Raw genomic sequence first — 20852 nt, forward strand, 5'->3', positions numbered from 1 at the left:
GCAACTAACAAGCATCAGGGGAATGAAGTAATATTAACTAATAATTGAAACTACTGAAAAAACCATGTATCTGTCTAAGTCAACATGCCTTGATATTTTGATATTTCTAATCAAACAAAAACACTCATAGGATTCATCACTTAGTACATAAATCCTCCATAATTTACACTGACCTTGCTAGTGGAAACATATTCTTTGTTGTTTTTGTCCAAGATTTACTTTGCTCTGTCAGTTGGAGAATCGATTCAGGTCAGGGAGAAAACCTCCAAACACCTATTGTGAGCCAACAGGCAAAAATTAGACCACCTGGTGTGTGAATGCCAGAGGACAAAACACTTTTTGCTTTTTCAGAAAACTCAGTAGAAGGTGATGCAGAGTAAGTCTGTCAAAGTAAATGATTAGTTTCCCAAACATGTACAGAGGAGCAAAAGAGGACAAATCTAAAAGCCAAACCTTGCTACATCTTTATTGACTTGCCTGGTTTCCCTTCTCAAATAGTCATATAAATATAGGCATTTCTTTTGCCCTAAACATACACTGCCATCCTTCTGGGAGAACAGCTAAAGACAAATGAATTAGCTGAGGGAAATGGCCAATTGCAGGTTCAGCATCAGGATGTTTATCTGAAGCTGACTGATCTCATTAGATCCTGAAGGGTATCAGATAGAAAAATCTTTAAGCGATAATTCCTCTTCACCTCATGTTCATGGACACAGAGAAAAATAAGCCCTGGTGCATGACAATACCAGCATTTAGTTGCAATATTTGGGATGGTAGCAGGTTCTAAACAGTACATACCTCCCTAGACAGAGATATTTGACCTCATAGAGTGCTCAAAAGAGTGTGCCAGGTACAGAAACGTTACCAGATTCTACCTGAAAGAATCCATCACTTCCAAACTAGATCATTGCCAAAGCAATTACTTTGCTATTTTTTTCCCCATTTTTATCACAGTGGAGTTGTATTTAGCTTCCTATCTGAACACTGCCAATTCTACTGCTGGAAGAAAGCCCATTGTAAACTAAGATTCAGTCACCCCTGAAGTTGTAAAATTATTTCAGTTTTTCATTCAATCATCATTTTTCTAAAATGTTATGCTCATTTAAAAATTTTTTCTTAATACTTAGATGGGTATTCACTAATTATAAATTCAACAATTAGCTCTATTTTAATCTATTCTGTCCAGAAGATTTAAAAGTTACTCCACAAATACTTTTTCCTTTTCTCTCTCTCTCTGACACACACACGTATACACCATTTCCTCTAACTGTATAATAATGATGCCTTTAGAACTTTTTCTATGATCCTCTCATATTGTCACAGGCTCATAGGACTGAAATTGTTATTTAATTTAAAAAAATCAACTCACACAAACATAGACACATAAATCACATTTAATAAGGAGTTGCTTGGAATGACTGTGTTTCTGGAAAAAAAAATACGTACACATATAATCTCATTAATCCTGGATTAGAAAATTAAGTCACTCACTTTATAGTGGATTCATATACATTTAGAATAAGTGGCACAATACACCCGAAGGTTAGATGCTTCAGATTTTATTCTCATGTGATACTGGTTTTGCATTCTCAAAGGTTTCATTAATTCATCATGCTTCAATTTGCAAATGAAATGATTTTGCTTCGGCAAACTACCAAACAAAGAAATACGCTCACATAGTTTGTCATGTTCTATGACCTTAAAAATTAAGAATATTAATTCTATGCAATATATCATGCATATCTCACATTTTGGATGATATACGAATGATAGTTATTCTCAAAATATGAATCTAAGCATGGATTCTGGGTTTGGCAAACAAGTTTAAATAAACCTTTCTTTAGTGCATAGAAAGTAGAGGGGGGAAAGAAAGAAAATAAGAAAGAAAGGAAGCATCTGTAGTCCTCATATACTAAAATCAGCTGTAGCATTCTTACATATATTTCCCTTAGACTTTCAGATTTCAAATAGGAAAATAGTATAAAAGTAATATTTCCAGTCTTAGTAGTTCTTTTCCTCCTTTTACATAATAGATTATACTCACTATAACCATAGCTGTATTTTAAACTGAAGAAGAAAACAATTAGCCTCAAGTCATATTAATAATGGTATACCACGCAAAAAGCTACAAAAATGCATATTAAAACTAATGTGACACATTAAAACTACTGTGATAATTTACCTAGCAAATATAAATAAAAGGATAGCAGGCAGTATTTATTCACAAAGGTGCTATAAAACTAAAATTTTCACTGTAAATAGGGGTATTATTCTGTTGCATTTTTTTTTCTTCGCAAAAAATTTACTAAGCCATGAATGTATATACACATTAACTGAGCAATTCCACTCTCAGGAAACAATTTTAAGGAAATTCCCAACAGTAGGAAACATGCTTAATTTATGCCACATTTATATGGTGTGATATCATTTGGACATTAAAAATCATGTTTTAGAAGCATGTTTGATGGCATGGGAAAATGCTGATAATAAAATGTTAAATGATTTTTTACAAAAGGTAATTAAACTGAACAAAGAGCATGAGTTTCATTTTATTATTACACTGGAGGTAATCAACCAAAAATATAGCTCATCAGATAAAATTGCAAAAGCTTGTTGATAAATATGATGTGAAAAGCAGCCTTTCTAATGCAGTTTTTTTAGTAGTAATAATGTTTTAAATGTTGTGTATTGACGTGCACGCACACGCACACACACACACACAGAGAAGGATATCTAAAAGCTATTTTGCTCATGAAGCAGTTTCTCATTATTCAAATCTATTCTCAGAAAGCAGACATTTGCTCATGCTATCTAACTTATCTTAAAAGTTAAATTATGAGACATACTCAGTTGTTGAAAAAATGTAAATCTGAGACTTTGTAAGTTCTCTTTTTAATAATAAATATCCTTTCATAATGTAGTTTTACTATTCCATAGGGAATATTCATGTCATTGCTCTACAGAATGGGAAACTAGCAGTTCTGATTTTATTTCAGCCATTGTTATATACTTTATAATTGCAGCTTTATTTTGTTAAAAAATATTATCTTTAATATACATTTCTTTTGTATTAGTACATAAAAATGGTAAATATTTGGTTTACATGTAGAAACTAAAAAAGGATAAGGTCAATTTTAATTCCTGTGTTGTATAGTTCCATAGTATTTTAATAATTAGCTGTAATTAATGCTTATGTGCACTTTGACTCATTTTACCAGGGTGTAAAACCTCTAATCGCATAAATACACACAATATTCAGCTATGTACTGCTCAAACATCTTTCTCTGCTGTTTAATGCTTATGGAAAATATTAACATTTCACAATTATATAAAGTAAAGCTTTCAAAAAGTATCAACATATATGGACTTTCTCTATTCTCTCTCTCCTATTTAGGACTTTTGAGCTATTTTATTTTTTAGTGGAATAGTGATTCTTTAGGTAATTGTTTTCATTATAGTTCACAGATCAACCCTATCAGAATCAGAGCTTAACAGAAATGAAAATTATTGGGCTCCATACAGACTTATTGAATAAAAAATTATGGGATGTGACCCAGCAACCTGTGTATCACCAAGTCTTTCAAGTGATTTTGATGGATGCTAAATTTTGAGAACGATAGCACTGAAGTGTAGACAGTTGTGAGATTTTCAATGTCCACCTCACATCTGGTCCTTCCTTTACATATAGCAGTCAACGTGTTGGAAAAAGAAAGTGTTTATTGTTAGAAACAACTAGGTACACTCAATATTACTGAGTACTACAGAGTAAAATTTACATAGTAGTACAAATGAAATTTTGGAATTTATAATGAAACAGTTAAAACAAACAACTTAAATTACACAGCTGTCACTAGAATTCCTTTCTGGAAAGAAAGTGTTTAGGAAAATACTTGGATAAGCTATTTGAGAAGAAAGTGAAATTGTGAAGATATATTCAGAAAGGAACAAGAAAAAAAAGATATGGATAAAATAATCTGCATAAAAATATGAAGAAAATTTAGTCTATGGGATAAGTAATAGAAAAATGGGTAATGAGAATGCAGTCTAAATAACAGAAAAAAATAGTCAAATAATAATATAATAGAAATATAAAATAGAAATATAATAACATAATAGAAAACAATAGTCACATGACTTTTGGGAACATGTATATGTTGCAATAAGAATAAATTGCTTTAAGGACCTTCCGTCTTCCAAAGCTTCCTTAAAATCTATTTATATACCCAAATGTCATGTGCCAGTGAATTGTGGTAAGAAAACTTTTGATTGAAGGAGGTGGGTTGGGAAAATGTAATTATTTTTCTCCCTTCTGAGAGAAGTAAACTATGATAGTAGTTATTTTTAAAAGCTATAAGCCATAAAAATAAAAAGAACAAGTGGTAGGTCATCAGCAAACTAGACATTTCAACAAATTTCTAGAAGACAGGTGGAAAGGTATTGACTCATAAAGCACAGTGCAGGTAGTTGCAGCCAAAAATATTTATGGAGAGGGCTGAAGCTAAGCAGACACGAATCTTGCCTAAAATACTCTTCAGAGGGTTGGGAGGCAGACTTGATGAATCAAGAATGACAGGCAATAAAAAGCCTAAAAACAAGATGATCAACTGAAAGTATTCCCAACAACAACTCTCCTCCACCATCCTTAACAGAATTAAAGGCAGTCAGTTCAGATTCTCTCTTGCAAAGCAAAGCAAAGCAAAGCAAAGCAAAGCAAAGCAAAGCAAAGCAAAGGATTCTTTCAAAATGGGACAGCTACATTTTCTTTCAATTTAAATCTGAACATAACACCCTTCTCCAATATCTATCCAGAAGATTCCTGGTTGGGAAGCCCTGTATTAAATTTTGAGAATGAACCCAGTTTCCTTTTTTTGTTTGTTTGGTGTTTTTGTTTGTTTGTTTGTTTGTTTTGTACAGTGTTTTAAACTGCTAAAAATTAACTTCTTTAATGGAAAACAAGATCTTGAAAAGTCAGTCATATTAAAGCTGGTTTGATTATTAATAGTTATCTTTTAGGAAGAAGCATTTTCCCTATGTAAGATGTCATCCTGCAAATTTTAAATATATATTATCAATAAAATGCATGAAGTGATTATTTGTGCTTGATTAAAAAAAAATGGAGCTGTTAACAAGGATCTTAGTGCTCCTTAGTAAAACGTCCTTCCCAATGACTACTTGTAGCTTTTTTTTAGCTTATTGGATTTGAGAAAATGAAAGGTAAACATTATTAGGAAAAACTAAAATGAAATTTCCCAGAGCTGAAGAATTACTGTATTCGTTGACTGTGTAGGTGAATAAATAATACTAATTTTAGAATACAAATAATTAGCAATAATTTTGTAGATCTTTAGAACAGCAAAAATTACTGAGTTTATCCTAAACTTTTCAACCAGACAGGGATAAGAGGGGAAACAGGCCTTTTATAAATCTCACATGGTTGTTATTCTCATAAGTAATTTTGGATTCTATGAAACAATAGACAATGCTTTCAATGTACTGAGAGGAAAGTACTGAGAGAAAGTTGTGTCATACAACTGACACAACGGTAAACTATAAATCAAGAGTGAGGGTAAAATAAAGTGGTGTTTTATATACAAGGACTCAAAATTATATATTACATGCCTCATCACATAGTTAATTACTGAAGGATGCATGCCCCAGCTATAGAACAATAGTACGAAACATGTTTAATGAGTAAAGGATTTAACAGGAAAAGTTAAACTGTAATTTCAAGTTTAGGTATCTGAAAAATTTTCAACTAGTCTCCATTGATTAGTGAAACTGAAGAATCAGTTAAACAAAAACAATTATTCCTAGGATTAATAGAGTCTATAGAAAGGCAAATACAACATCTTTTGAAGGGAAATTCTTTAGGTCTTTGGGTCTCCTGTATAAGTGTTTTATAATCAGTGAGTGCATCAGAAACTTTAAATTGACAGTGAAATCTTAAGGGTAAGTTTTGTATGTTACATATTCTGATTATTTTAATGACTTGGAGAAAAAAATACTAATTTATAAGTAAAGTAACTGTCAAAGTTAAAGATGAAAAAAATAAAATGGATTAAAGTATCAGAAAGATTGTCAATATTCCTTCCAGTACTCTTGACACCAAACAGCTAGGATGATTATTACACTGTGGTTTAGCCATTCTAAAAAAATACTTGGAAATAGAACTAATAGGAAGTAATGGAAACATGCTATTTCTCTTATGAAAAAGGGTTGACTTCGTGCAAAAGAAAGATTATTTATTCTTTTGAAATTCCTGGGAAACAAAACCTGAGAAATTGACAGTGAAGGTTTTCTTACTAATTGACGTTAGTAAGAAAAATTTATAATAAAAAACCCACAAAACTTATGAATCCTCACAAATTACTGGTAAACTGAAGCCAGCAACATATTAAAAAGATTATATACCATGATCATCTGGGGTTTATCCCAGTAATGTAAAGGTATTTTAACATTTAAAAAAAAAATCAATGTAGTACCACATTAATAAAATGAAGGGGAAAAAAAACCCACCAGAATTTCTTTTAAATTAACACAGAAAAGGAATTTGATAAAAAAAAAAAATCTAACAAATTTTCATCATGAAACACTGAGAAATCTAAGACAAAGGGAAATCCCTCAATATGATTAAGGGAATTTACAGAAAATACAGAGTTACCATCACTTAATAGTGAAAGATTGAAAACTTTTCCCTTAGTTAAGAAACAAGACAAGAATTTTGACTTTTGCCCCTGTGATTTAACACTGTACTGGAAGGTCTAGCTAGTGCAACTAGGCAAAAGATAAATAAAAGACATCAGATTGGAAAGGAAGAAGTAAAGCTATTTGTATTCACAGATGACATGATACTATAAAAGGGAAATTCTAAAATATCTAAAAAAATGAGCTAATAAACAAACTCAGGAAAATTACAAAATGAAAGATCAAAACACAAAAAGCTCTATTTCTATACCCTTGTAATGAACAATCCAATAAGAAAATAATTCCATTTATAGAGCATGAAACAAAAACCATGTAAGACTAAACTTAACCATGAGGTGCAAAACTTGTACAGTGAAAACTACAAAGCATTGCAAAAGGAATTAAAGAAGACCTAATAAGTAGATTAAACCTGATCTTTCTTCTGTTTTCTTTTTCATATTATAAATCCCTAGAAGTAATATAAATTTAAAATGACCTTTAACATTATTATTGCAAAGGAGAGCATAATTAATATATGACTCATATTTACAAACAAATCTCAGTTGATGCCTTAGTGTAAAATATTTCCATTTTTAAACTATACAAAGTTTAATCAATTTGTAAGGCAATGAGGCCTCACTTAGTTACTAATTACTTGAACTATTATGCAAACATATTTGTGTTAAAAGTGTTTCATAATGACTCTTTTGTGAAGATCACAAAATAAAAGTCACAACTGGAAGAAACTGAATGAGAGAACAAAATGCATTTTATAATTTAAAAAGTACATTTCCTTTGTGTAACATATTTCAATAAAAATGTTTTCCCCTAGCAGATCTCATTTACGTTTCTTAAGTGGGAAAAGCATTTTAGGCCTCAACAGTTATTTTAAGAAAATCACTATTGACTCATTCTTTACAAATACTAGAATAAAAATTTACAAACTTGCTGTGTAAAGTACAGCCATCATTTTTTAAAGTGAGCTAGTATACATTTATATGACATTCTGTAGACAGTGGACAGACACTGCCTCTAAAATATTGTCAATCATTGCCCTCCTGATTTCAGACCTAGCTACCTTTTACAAATAAAGTCAGTCTAAAATGATACACAACACTCTATTTCTGAGAAAACAGTGACCTTTTAAAGCATAATTGAACATAAAATAATTAAAAAATGGCAAGGAATAGAAAGAAAAATGATTTTATATTTCTTTGCTGTAGTGCCGAGTGGATCAAATTATCCAAATTTTTGCCAGAAGTTCAATAGCATTTTAAAAAGAGACTAGTGGAGGGAAATGTTATGGAACTACTATGAAACCTTTTAATAAGTAGAAATACACTTGGAAAATTGCAATTATTCAGCCTCAACTCTATGTTCCAGTCTCATGGAAGGCTTAGTTCTTAAGCACCCAAATCACTTATTCTTGACCAGAAAACTGAATCTTTGAAGTCTTATATCCTATCAACTTCTTGGAAATAGTTCTGATATAGCCCCTGATATTCAAATGTATTTTCTCTTTTTTTGTACAGTGTGTAAAGAATTATTGTGACCAATGTGCTTCATATATAAAGTGAATTTCCCAAAATATCTTATACTACATAAAAGATTATTTAAGTCAGATTTGAACTGAAATGTACAAACAATATTATTTTTTTAATTGCAGATTTATTGAAGTATAATTGGCAAATAAAATTATATATATTTTATATATATTATATATATTTAAGATATCAAAATATCATTAACATGATACATGTATAAAATGTGAAATGATTACCACTAATTATCCATTACCTTAATAGTTACAATTCTGTGTGTGTGTGTGTTTGTGTATGTGTTGTGAGAACACTGAAGATCTACTCTCTTAGCAAATTTCAAGTGTACAATTGGGTATTATTAACTATAAATTCTATGTTGTACATTAAACTCCAGAACTTATTAATTCTGCATAACAAACTCTGGAGCTTTTGACCAATATCTCCCCCAATGCCTACACTCCCCTTTCCTGGCAATTACCATGTTACTTTTTGCATTTGTGAGTTTGACTGCTTTTATTCCCCATGTAATTGAGATTATTCAGTATATGCCTAAGTTTGGCTTATTTCACTTAGCATAATGTTCTCCAGATTTACTCATGCTGTTATAATTGATAGGATTTGATTTCATCCTTTTTTTAAAAAGCTGGATAATATTCCATTATCAATATCTCACAATTTCTTTATCAATTGATCCACTGATGGACACATAGGTTGTTTGTATATCTTAGCTATTGTTAATAATGCTGCACTGAACATGGTATGCAGAAATCTCAAGATCTGGATTTCATTTCTACTGGTACATATCTAAAAGTAGAGTGCTGGATCATGTAGTAGTTGTACTTTTAATTTTGGGAGAACCTCTATACTGTTTTCTATAATGGCTGTATCAAATTACATTCCCATCAAACAGTGCACAAGGGTTCTCTTTCTTCAAGATCTTTACTGTCTTCACATTTTTTTTATTCTTAGCAGAATTACTGAGTTAGACCAGAACACAATGGTTCATTCCATAGTTAAGATACTGTGATTCTAGAGAGACAGGAAAATATTGGCGGAGTAGGATTCTAGATTCACCTGGTCCCATGAATACAATTAGATAACTATGAAATCATCCTAAATACCCCCAGAAATTGACCAGAAGACTAAGAGAACAAAACTAAAGGGAAAGAACAGCCACAATGAAGATGGTAAGATATATGGAGACATGGATTAGGGGAGAAATGGATCTTGGCTGCTGTGTTGTGGAGAAGGGTAAGAGAGAGGAACACACAGTGGAACACACAAGAAGAATGTTTCCCAAAAGACACTGGCTTGGAAAATGAGACGGGCTGAATTTCCTGAGTTCTTGCAAACAGTAAAGCTTAAATAAATGAGATTAAAAACATGTTTGTTGCAATAAATATCAGGGTGGAAGAAGCAGAAGAAATACATTAATTTTCTAGAAGACAAAGTAATGGAAAGCAATGAAGTTGAACAAAAGAGAGAAAGAAGAATGATGCAAAATGAGAATAGACTTAGGGAACTCAGTGATTTCATCACACACACTAACATTTGCATCATAGGTGTCCCAGAAGAAGAACAGAGGGAAAAGAAGCAGAAACTTTATTTGAAGAAATAATAGCTGAAAACTTTCTTCTGGGCTCCAGAAAGCTCAAACTCTTCCATCTCTGAAGCAACAGGATCTGAGACTAAAAAAAGTGGCAAGCCTGGGCCATTCGACCCTAGTGGGTCATGATAACTGGGTACGTGGAGTTCTGTTCTGTTCCATTCCGGGGGGAAGTTTATTTTGAGTTGTACTGATGACAGGACCCTCTTACAAGAACAAGTGATGCATAAAGACACTCAATACGCATGAACACTTTGCTACCTCCTTGGATTTCCATGAAGACAGCACCATACGTGGTCACTGGCAATGTAGATCATACAGTAAAGGTGTGGGAGTACCGTTGATTGAGTCTCATTGAGTCTCATTTGGCCCCTCCTCCCATTTTCCTCTGGATGCACTCTGATGATACCATGGTTACCCCATTGAGCTCTGTTTAAATAAATATTGTCCTTTCATGTAAATTATTCTGGATGTAGACTGAGCTTATTAAATGCTACACACGAAGTATTGATGCATGGTGAATCCAAATTGTATACTGTAAACTTACATATGTTGTCTAGAAGAACCATAGGGTTTAAAAACCTGGGCTGGCATTGGTCACACCAGGCCTAAGAAGGCAGAAGTTGAATAAATTGAACTAGGGCACTAAACTGAATAGTTGACTGTGTCATTTTATGTTGGATTATTAATTCCTGTTTTTCTTTTTGCTATCTGTTGGTCCCTGACTTGATGGCCTCATTTGGGGAAAAATGGTGATTATTAGGACTTTTTCTGAAATGTGTATCTATGTAACATCACTTATGCAGGCCCACACAAGACACATGGTAATTAAATTTTAAAAATACGCTGCTAGGGGCACCTGGGTGGCTAGTAGGTTAAAAAATACACTGCTAAAGAAAAAAGAAAAAATCTTAAAAAAATCTTAAAAGCAACAAGACAAAAGAAGACAGTAACTTACAATGGAAAACACATAAGACTAGCTAAAGATTTTCCAATAGAAATTGTCAAGCCAGAAGGGAGTGGGATGATATATTCAATATGCTGAATGAGAAAAATCTGCAGTCAAGAAAGAATACTCTATCCACCAAGTCTATCATTCAGAATATAAGGACAGATAAAGAGTTTCCAAGATAAGCAAAACATAAAGTAGTTCATGATCATTAAACCAGCCCTGTAAGAATTATTAAATGGAATGCTTTGGGTGGAAAGGAAAGAATAAAAGTGAAAGTATAAAGGCAGGAAACATAAAAGCAGTTTAAAATGAATATTTCTGTAAAAAAAATCACTCAAGGAACTAAAAAAAGAGGATATAAAATATATCACATACCTAAAATGTCAGGAGGAGAGGAAAAAATAACAGGTTCAAACTTAAATGACCATCAGCTTAATATAGACTGCTATAAGCAGAAGAAGTTATATACAAACCTAATGCTAGCCATATATCAAAAACACTAATTAATATGCAAAGAATAAATAGAAAGAATCCAAATATATCACTAAAGAAAATGGGCAAAATATGAAAGAAAAATAGAAAGAGAGAATCTTCAGAAACAATCAAAACCAGGTAATAACACAGCAATAAATATAAATTGATCAATATGTGTCTACCACTAATGTAAATGGACTAAATGGTCCAATCAAGACATGGAGTGTTAAAATGGATTAAAAAACAACAACACAAAAACAACAACAAAAATCTATATGTTGCCTCCAGGAGACTCATTTTAGATCCAAAGAGACCTGCAGATTGACAGTGAGAAGATGAAGAAATATTTATCATGCAAATATATGCCAAAAGAAAGTTGGAGTAACAACACTCATCTTGGACAAATTAGAAAACTTCCAAATTCATTCAAAAGGGCTGGCATTATCCTGATGCCAAAACCAGATAAAGACACCACAAAAAAAGAACTATAGGCCAGTATCTCTGATGACCATAGATGCAAAAGCCCTCAACAAAATACTAGCAAACTGAGTCTAGCAATACATTAAAAAAAAAAAAATCATTCACCACAATCAAGTGAGATTTATTCCTGGGTTTCAAGCATGGTTCAGTAGTCTCAAATCAATCAACATGGTACATCACATTAAGAAAAGAAAGGATGGGGTGCCTGCATGGCTCAGTCAGTTAAGCGTCCAACTCTTAATTTAAATGTTTTTATTTTTTTAAGATTTTATTTATTTATTTGACAGAGAGAAATCACAAGTAGACAGAGAGGCAGGCAGAGAGAGAGAGGGAAGCAGGCTCCCTGCCTTGCAGAGAGCCCGATGCGGGACTCGATCCCAGGACTCTGAGATCATGACCTGAGCCCAAGGCAGCGGCTTAACCCACTGAGCCACCCAGGCGCCCCCCAACTCTTAATTTAGTTCAAATTATGATGTCAAGGTCCTGGGATCAATCCCAATATTTGACTCTGTGCTAAGCAGGGGGAGCCCTTGAAATTCTCTCTTTTCCCTCTCTTTCTTCCCCTCCCCGTAAAAAGAAATATTTTTTTATTTTTAATTAAAAAAAAGATAGGAACATTATGATCATTTCAAGAAATGCAGAAAAAAAGTATTTGACAAAATATAATATCCATTCATTATAAAAACCCTCAGCAGAGTATGTTTAGAAGGAATATAGCTCAACATATTAAAAATCATATATGAAAAGCCCACAGTTAATACCATCCTTAATGAAAAAAAATGGAAAGTTTTCCTCTATGGACAAGAATGTCTTGTTCTTTTTATTCAACAGAATACTGGAAATCCTAGCCACAGCAATCAGACAACAGAAAGAAATAAAAGGCATCCGAACTGGCAAGGAAGAAGTAAAACTTTCAGTATCTGCAGATGACATCATACTCTATATAGAAAGCCTAGAAGACGCCACAAAAAAACTGCTAGAACTGATAAACAATTTCAATAAAGTCCCAGGACACCAAATCAATGTATAGAAATCTGCTGCATTTCTATACACCGATAATGAAGCATGAGAAAGAAACATTAAGGAATCATCCCATGTATAATTGCACTGAAAACAGTAAAATACCTAGGAATAAACCTAACTAAAGAGGTGAAAGACCTGTACTCTGAAAATTATAAAACACTGATGAAAGAAATTGAAGATGAAAAAAAGAAATGGGAAGACATTCCATGCTCATGGATGAAAAGAACAAATATCGTTAAAATGTCTATACTACCCAAAGCAATCTACACATTTAATGCAATCCATATCAAAATACCACCAGTATTTTTCACAAAGGTAGAACAAACAATCCTAAGTTTGCATGGAATCAAAAAAGACCCCAAAGAACCAAAACAAACTTATTAAAAAAAAAAAAGGAAAGCTAGAAGCATCAGAATTCATGACATCAAGTTATATTACAAAACTATAGTAATCACAATGGTATGCTACTGGCACAAAAATAGACAAATAGAACAGGAGAATAGAATAGAATGCCCTGAAATTAACCCAGGATTATATCATCAATTAATCTTTGACAAAGGAAGTAAGCATAGGTAATGCGAAAAACACAGTCTCTTTAACAAGTGTAACATAGTGGGGGGAAATCTGGACAGCAACAGAAAAGAGAAGAATACGTGGTATATATTTAGGTAATAGAATATTACCCAGCCATAAAAAAAATAATCTTGTCATTTGCAAAGACATGGATAGAGCTAGAGAGTATTACATTAAGTGAAATAAGACAATCTGAGAAAGACAAATATCATATGATTTCACTCATGTGTAGAATTTAAGAAACGAAACGAAGGAACAAAGGGGACAAAAAAGGGTGAGGGAGAGAGGCAAACCAAGAAACAGCCTTTAATCAAAGAGAACAAACTGGTGGTTACCAGATGTAGCTGGGTGGGTGGGTGGGGGATAGGTTCAACAGGTGGTGGGGATTAAAGAGTGCACTTGTGATGAGCATTGGGTGTTGCACGAAAGTGTTGAATCACTATATTGTACATTTTAACTAACTGGAATTTAATGAATACTTTAAAAAAAAAAGCTACTCTGATCGCATAAAACCCAGAGTTAAGTAAAAAGTAATTTACATTAAACAGGTGTTTATGGAGTAACCATTATGTGTCAGACTCTTTTAGACATTAAACTTATCTAACAAATAAGACCTGCAAATTGCACATTATTAATGCCATTTTACAGATTAAAAAAAGGAGGATTAAGAAAATTCAATAATTTCACACAGTAAGTGGCAAAGGCAAGATTTTAACCCAGGTTGTTGGAGTCTAAGTGCAGATCTTCATTAGGTAAGAAACTCTCTCAATTTTAAACTCTGAATTTTATTTGTACTATTAATGTCCTTAAAATTCTTCAAGAACACTTTACCAAACAGATGAAAGTTAGCATCGATTTTACATATTAATTTAGTCTATAAATTCCATTATACCACAAGCCTATCCTCACATCACCCTATTATTTTGTCAGCTCTGTATACAAGAATGTAGCTATGCTTATTATACCAAACCACAAGTAAACTATTATAACCAAGCAACCAGAAAAATTACTTGTTGCTCTTATTAGGAATTAATGGTTTTATTTTTAAAAAATATTTATTTATTTGAGAGAGAGAAACAAAGCAAGAGAGGGAACACAAGCAGGGGGAGTGGGAGATGGAGAAGCAGGCTCCCCGCTGAGGAGGGAGCCTCATATAGGGTCTGACCCCAGGACCCCAGGATTATGACTTGAGCCCAAGGCAGATGCTTAATGACTGAGCCACTCAGGTGCCCCAGTGGTTTTACTTTTAAAGGAGAATACACTGCTTATTAAGGAAGAATTCTTTTTCAAAATCCAAACTAAATGCTCAGTGTTACATAAAAGGGACAAAGTAGAAGAATATTACAAATATTTGAAGGAAGGAAATAGGTATACAAAGAATGGTTATTAAGCTTTATTCAAATCAAACACCTTTAAGATGCAGTATGAAAAATACTTACATTTATTAAGTACTACAAAGTTGCCTTTTAAAAGCTGATACTTCCGTAGGTACTTTATTTTTTTTTTTAATTTTATTTTATTTATTTGAGAGAGAGAGACAGTGAGAGAGAGAATGAGCGAGGAGAAGGTCAGAGAGCGAAGCAGACTCCCCATGGAGCTGGGAGCCTGATGTGGGACTCGATCCCAGGACTCCAGGATCACGCCCTGAGCCGGAGGCAGTCGTCCAACCAACTGCGCCACCCAGGCGTCCCTTTCCGTAGGTACTTTAAAGATTAAAACTTTATACAGCATGAATCTTTTCTAAGTTTTCTAATGGTATAAAAGGGAAGAAATACTTATCATAACAATGTAATATACAAAATTAAGCCTAAACAAAACTAATATGTACAATACAGTGCTCACATAGAAGAAATAATTTAATTTGATCTTTATTGGCAGAGGATGGATTTTTTTTTTTTTTTGGTTTATGCTATCAAAAGATGCTAAAATCAAAGCATTACTATGTTACCAAAGATGAATCTCAAGAATTAACTGCCTCAAATACTTTGCATTTTGAGTGACCATGCAAAACTTACAAGAGATTTTCTAAATCAAGACCTTCAGAAACTTCACCAACTTGAAATGGAAAATATCTCTTATCTGTTATATAGTTTTGTTGTGTTTTCATTTTAGTGTGAAATCAGAAAAATGACCAGACCTTTAGTTCAGTGGCTAATTACCTACTAAAGCTAAATATTGCTTTCCAATTCTCTGCTGCAAATACCATTCCTTTAATTAAATCACAAAAATCTATCTCAAGTAAATGTTAGATAGGAGAATTTACATAAATTCAATAAAGGGAAGAAAATTTAGGGATGTATTAAAGTGCCGAATATTGGTATAGCATATTTTCTACAAACTTTGCAGTCATTTTATTTCTTTGTGCTTAATTCTTCATGAAGGAGAACCTAAGTATGCATGGAAAACTTAATTAGTATCAGATATTTCTGAGTTGACCAAATTCTCTTAAATATTACCCTCTAAACATCAAAATTTGACTTAAAACTTTCTAAATCATAGATTATATGATCATTGTATTAATGGATGCACATAATTCAATTATTTCTCTTCTATTCTTTAGGTAAGTTTCTATTTTTAGTTCCCTGTTGTTGAAGTGATTGGCTTATATGGCTATCGTTGGTGTGAACTGATGGGAATAGTAAAATAGGTGGTCTTCAAACTGTACCTGCATGGGTTCTGTTGAGAAAGAATACTCTGTGGATGTGTTACATTTCTGTACGTCTGGCAAGCAAAGCACTAACCGCCCTTTTTTTTTTTTTTCTGGGCTGTTTTTTCAGTGTTGTGTAATAAACAACATAGAATTTAGAAACAGTGTACCCCTTTGGAGCAAAGAGTAGGCATGCTTACTATCCAGCATAATAAAGACTTATGTCCCTAGGGTCAAGGTTCTTCATCTGAAATGCATCTCAGTTGTGTGCAGGTATCATCTGGCTCTTTTACGCCATCCTATGGGAATTGGAGCTTGGGAACTAAACCAAAAATTACTTATGCTCTGGCCACAATTCCAGTGAATAATAAAATTCTTTGTCTTTGTCCCAGGGGTCTCATATGTTCTCATCATCCATGAAACTGGCAGGATAAGTTGTAAGCTATGAAGTAAGATAAAACCTCTGACTCTTCACAAGTCTTAACAGGTTTTTCAAACAACTTGGGTACAGGTAGTACTCTTGGTATTTCTCTTTTGATATGAAACATCTCTTGAACAATAGAAAATGACAATGACTATTTAAACGCAAGGCCTAGGATGGTTCCTAAACATGAGCTATGGCCAACTTGAACTGTGTTGATTTCAAAGTGAAGTTAGCAAGATGCTTTAAAAACCTTGTCTCATTTTATTATTTCAAATGATCTATAAAATTAGAGGTTCGATTTTTTTGTTTTCGGGGAGGAGGAGGCAGTGGGATACAGTCATAATAATAAATCACTGAAATTCATTGTGTAAATAACTTCACTGCAGAAAAAGCCTTGTAAATTGATAATTATCTATTAATTACTTCAATCAATAGACTTTTCTAGCACTTACAACAGAGGTCCTTGGTAATGTTACACATAGCAAATTTACAGGCCTTGTTTAGAAAGCAGAGAATATGTGAAATCTCTTATAGTAGTAGACAACCACCATGAGTACCATGAGTACCATGAGTACCATGAGTACCATACAAAACATGAGTACCATGAGGTGCTCCTATCACTATCTCTTGTCAGGAATGGACCACTTTTCATTCTACAACCGGATTCACATGGCACCTAGGCCATCCCTATAAAACATGTACTGAATACCTAGCTAACTACAAAATGTCTATGTTTCTAGCCATAAATTTATATTCAAAATACTCATTAACAAGAGCAAAGAAATCACTGCATTTTCCTTATAGTTATTTTGTTTAGTGGGAACATCAATCACTTCTAATTTATTTTCACCAAAATATCCCAGGGGTACAATTAACCGACATCATTGAAAAGCGTTAGAGATGTCACTTAATAAAATACAGCCTTTTAATATCACCATAACAATCTGAAATATTAAAATTTTATTTTGTTATTTCCCTTGTTCATAATTAAACACACTCTTAGACAATAGTTGCTGTTGAGATTCTAATTCTGTAGTAAGGAAAATGTCTAGACTATTTACAGTGACATTATAAAGATCCACAAATGATCAGGCTTTTTGATAGTTTATATATCTAGAAACCTCGCCCCTTTGAGCTTTTGCTAGTGAAATTAATTAAATAAAAACAATTTTATAATTTGAATAAATAAAGCTAGAAGGTGTCCATGGAGTGACGTGGAAAGAAATAAGCCAAAACACAAAGCAGAAGCTTCTCAAACTAAAAAAACAGTTCCTAATATGCAACTATGAAATACAAGTTTGGGTACATTTCAACTGAATGCATGGGTCAGAGTTTTGAGCTAATATGTGTTGGCCTCTTGAAAAGTGTGTGTGTGTGTGTGTGAGATATGTATATATTCTGGCTTCATAATCTATGCTTAGATAATGCCATTCCTAGAACATAGTTAGTTACAAGAAAAAAAAAACAAAAAATCACACATAACAACAAAACAACTACCTATATGCAAAGATTTTACCAATATATATGTCATTCTAAAGTTATTTTCTGTAGTTTGCATTGTACAACCTACATGTAAACATCATAAAGAAGGTAATAGATTATTACATATCCAGTTTTTACCTTCTATTTGTTTGTGGTTAAAGGAAATTATTCTTTTAAAAATGGCAGTTACTTTGAAAATATCATCAGGCTTCAGTACTTTAGGGCTTTTCTTCTTCAATTTATTCTTCCATGTACTAACCTAATATATTGGTGCAGTCTCCAGAGGTCTCTTATAAAGTTTTTCAATATGAGTGACACCTTAATTTCTGAAGTGATTCTCTTTAACCTTGACACAGACCTCTCAGCATTATAGTTTACTTTTTTCAAGTCCCCTGGTAGGGGTGGAAAGAGAAAGGAAATATAGTGGGAAAGAGATTTGTAGAGACATAAAGAGGGAGATGCAAAAAGAGGAGGAGAGGGAAGGAGAGAATATGAATCATGTGCCTGGATTAAACAATAAATTACATTATACTCAAAGTAACTTTTTAATTTTGAGATAATTTCCTTTTTTTGTTGTTGCTTTTTTGTTTGTTTTTGTTTTTGTTTTGTTTTGTTTTTTTGAGATTATTTCTTTATGTGTGGGTGGATTCTACTGAAAACACTTCAGCAACAAGTAACAAGTACCTAATTTATTCAAATTTATCTAATTTGAATAAAGACACTTTAATGGTGTTCATTCTGCACTTTTGGTACTTAATTCAGCACCCTTAATAAGTTAAAGGCATATGTTAAAAATGTGGAAAGACTTCTGCCTAGAGGAAAGGATTCCTTGCATTTTGGAGAAAGGCTATTCTAAATGATTGATCTTAAGATACAGGAAAAGTAAATCAGTAAAGCAGCTCAGGAACAACACAGAATGTGGAATGCCATCTTTAATCAGAAACTTCCACACTAATATAATAAAGCCACAACAAATGGTCTTATTTCAGAGCCTTGATAACACAGGCAAAACTGTGCTATAAAAAAGCCATGCAAAGTATTTTAATTAGTGTTAAAAGAAAGGCTTAGAAGGAAAGTGGGTGAAGAAGGCCTTAAATTCTTCAGAATCTCCAAAACGTATGTTTTAGAGAGAGAGCACAACTCTGTCAGGTTTTTCCCCAATTCTCATGTATAATGCAATGAGAAAAGTATAATCTCATGCAACAGCATGGTATGGACAAATCTATCTTCAAAATCTAGTGCCCCAGACTTGCCATGTGGCTTTGTTTTGGAAGACACTAGCCATCCCCCATGATTGATTGATTGATTGATTTTATTTAGGAATACATATATATATATATAATATATTATATATAATATATAAATATATATATTAAATATATATATATTTATTAACATAGAATGTATTATTTGCTTCAGGGGTACAGGTCTGTGAATCATCAGTCTTACAAAATTCACAGCACTCACCATGGCACATACCCTCCTCAATGTATAATCCAGCCACTTAAAAAAAAAATAACGATTAAAAAAGTAATTAAAAGTGATGTACTTCCCCTTTAACACACACATCTTAAATTTCAGAAATTATGACTATTTCTTCTATATCCATGATAGAACCAGTACACTGCATTCTAGTAGATTGGATAAGTTCATTTTAGTGTTGCAGTCTTCATAATGCTACTGCAGAAGTTAAGTATGTTGCACTTCAAGTTCTAAAATGTTACCTGTATCCAATTTAAATCTTGGTGTGTCTCTCTATCTCTTGCTTACAAGATAGATTTTACTTGTAGACCTCAGGTTGTATTCATTTAGCTTCTTCACTTTTTGCTGCTGAACAGATGCACACCAGGTGTAGTATACGTCTCTCTTCTATGAACTTAAAACTTATGTTTCCTTATAAAAATGTGAATTAATTTCAGATTTTACTCTGAAAAAATTAGGGAGATTAAAATAGAACATCGTATGTATATGAAATAAACTTCAAGAAAGTTATGGTAAGGAAAGCAGTAATATGGTAAAGTGCATAGCAAACATGAAAACAAAAATATTGCCTGCCATCATGTATGATAAGTTTGTTATTACCATTTCACTACTATAAAATGTGAACCAATAACATGTTGATAAAACTAAGCATCTTTATTCCTTAATTATTATGTCTCCATAAATAGGAATAATTAAAACCTATGTGGGCTATATTTGCTTATTTCTTTTTTTTTTTTTTTTTTAAAGATTTTATTTATTTATTTGCCAGAGACAGAGGGAGAGAGAGCGAGCGAGCACAGGCAGACAAAGAGGCAGGCAGAGGCAGAGGGAGAAGCAGGCTCCCTGCCGAGCAAGGAGCCCGATGTGGGACTCGATCCCAGGACCCTGGGATCATGACCTGAGCCGAAGGCAGCTGCTTAACCAACTGAGCCACCCTTATTTCTAATACCATTTGTTATAATCCCTAAGAATTAGTACCACGAGTGATTTACTGTTGCTCTGCTTTTTTATACTAAATGTACATAAACCAGAAAGAATAGTTTTTATTAAAAAAGGTATCTCTTTGCCAATACTGGTAAAGGCAGGCCTCTATTTACTGCCCAAGGATATTTGAGTTAGAGATACAATTGTGTACTAATGTATTAAGTGTGAAAAAGGAATCTGAGATGGAACATGTTATTTATACAATACGTTTCCCTCATGACATACCAGCAGTTATTTTTCAGTCCAAGAATATCTGTATACATTTGTTGCACTGGAAAAGAGATATATATTCCACATTGCCATAATATCTGGTTTACAATCATCCAACAATACAAAATATACATGGTATGGATACTACTTCAACAACCATAGCAATACATTACTACTTGTAGAAGTAAATCACCATTATGTGTTACACATTTCAAATGTTTTTGGTACCTACAGTTAAGTTGTCCTCAAGAAATGTGGTGCAATTTTATGAAAGCCTTTCTAAATCCTTA

At 32.9% G+C, this 20852-nt stretch overlaps 1 protein-coding gene across 1 annotated transcript in view; it reads right to left on the reverse strand.

Moving 5' to 3' along the window:
• The window catches only part of GRID2 (glutamate ionotropic receptor delta type subunit 2), a 1460772-nt gene that overhangs the window by 792707 nt on the left and 647213 nt on the right, over positions 1 to 20852 (reverse strand). The gene's annotated exons all lie outside the window — the stretch shown is intronic.

This window comes from Neovison vison, chromosome 11, assembly GCF_020171115.1.
Source record: "Neovison vison isolate M4711 chromosome 11, ASM_NN_V1, whole genome shotgun sequence".
In the NCBI taxonomy this organism is placed as follows: Eukaryota; Metazoa; Chordata; class Mammalia; order Carnivora; family Mustelidae; genus Neogale; species Neogale vison.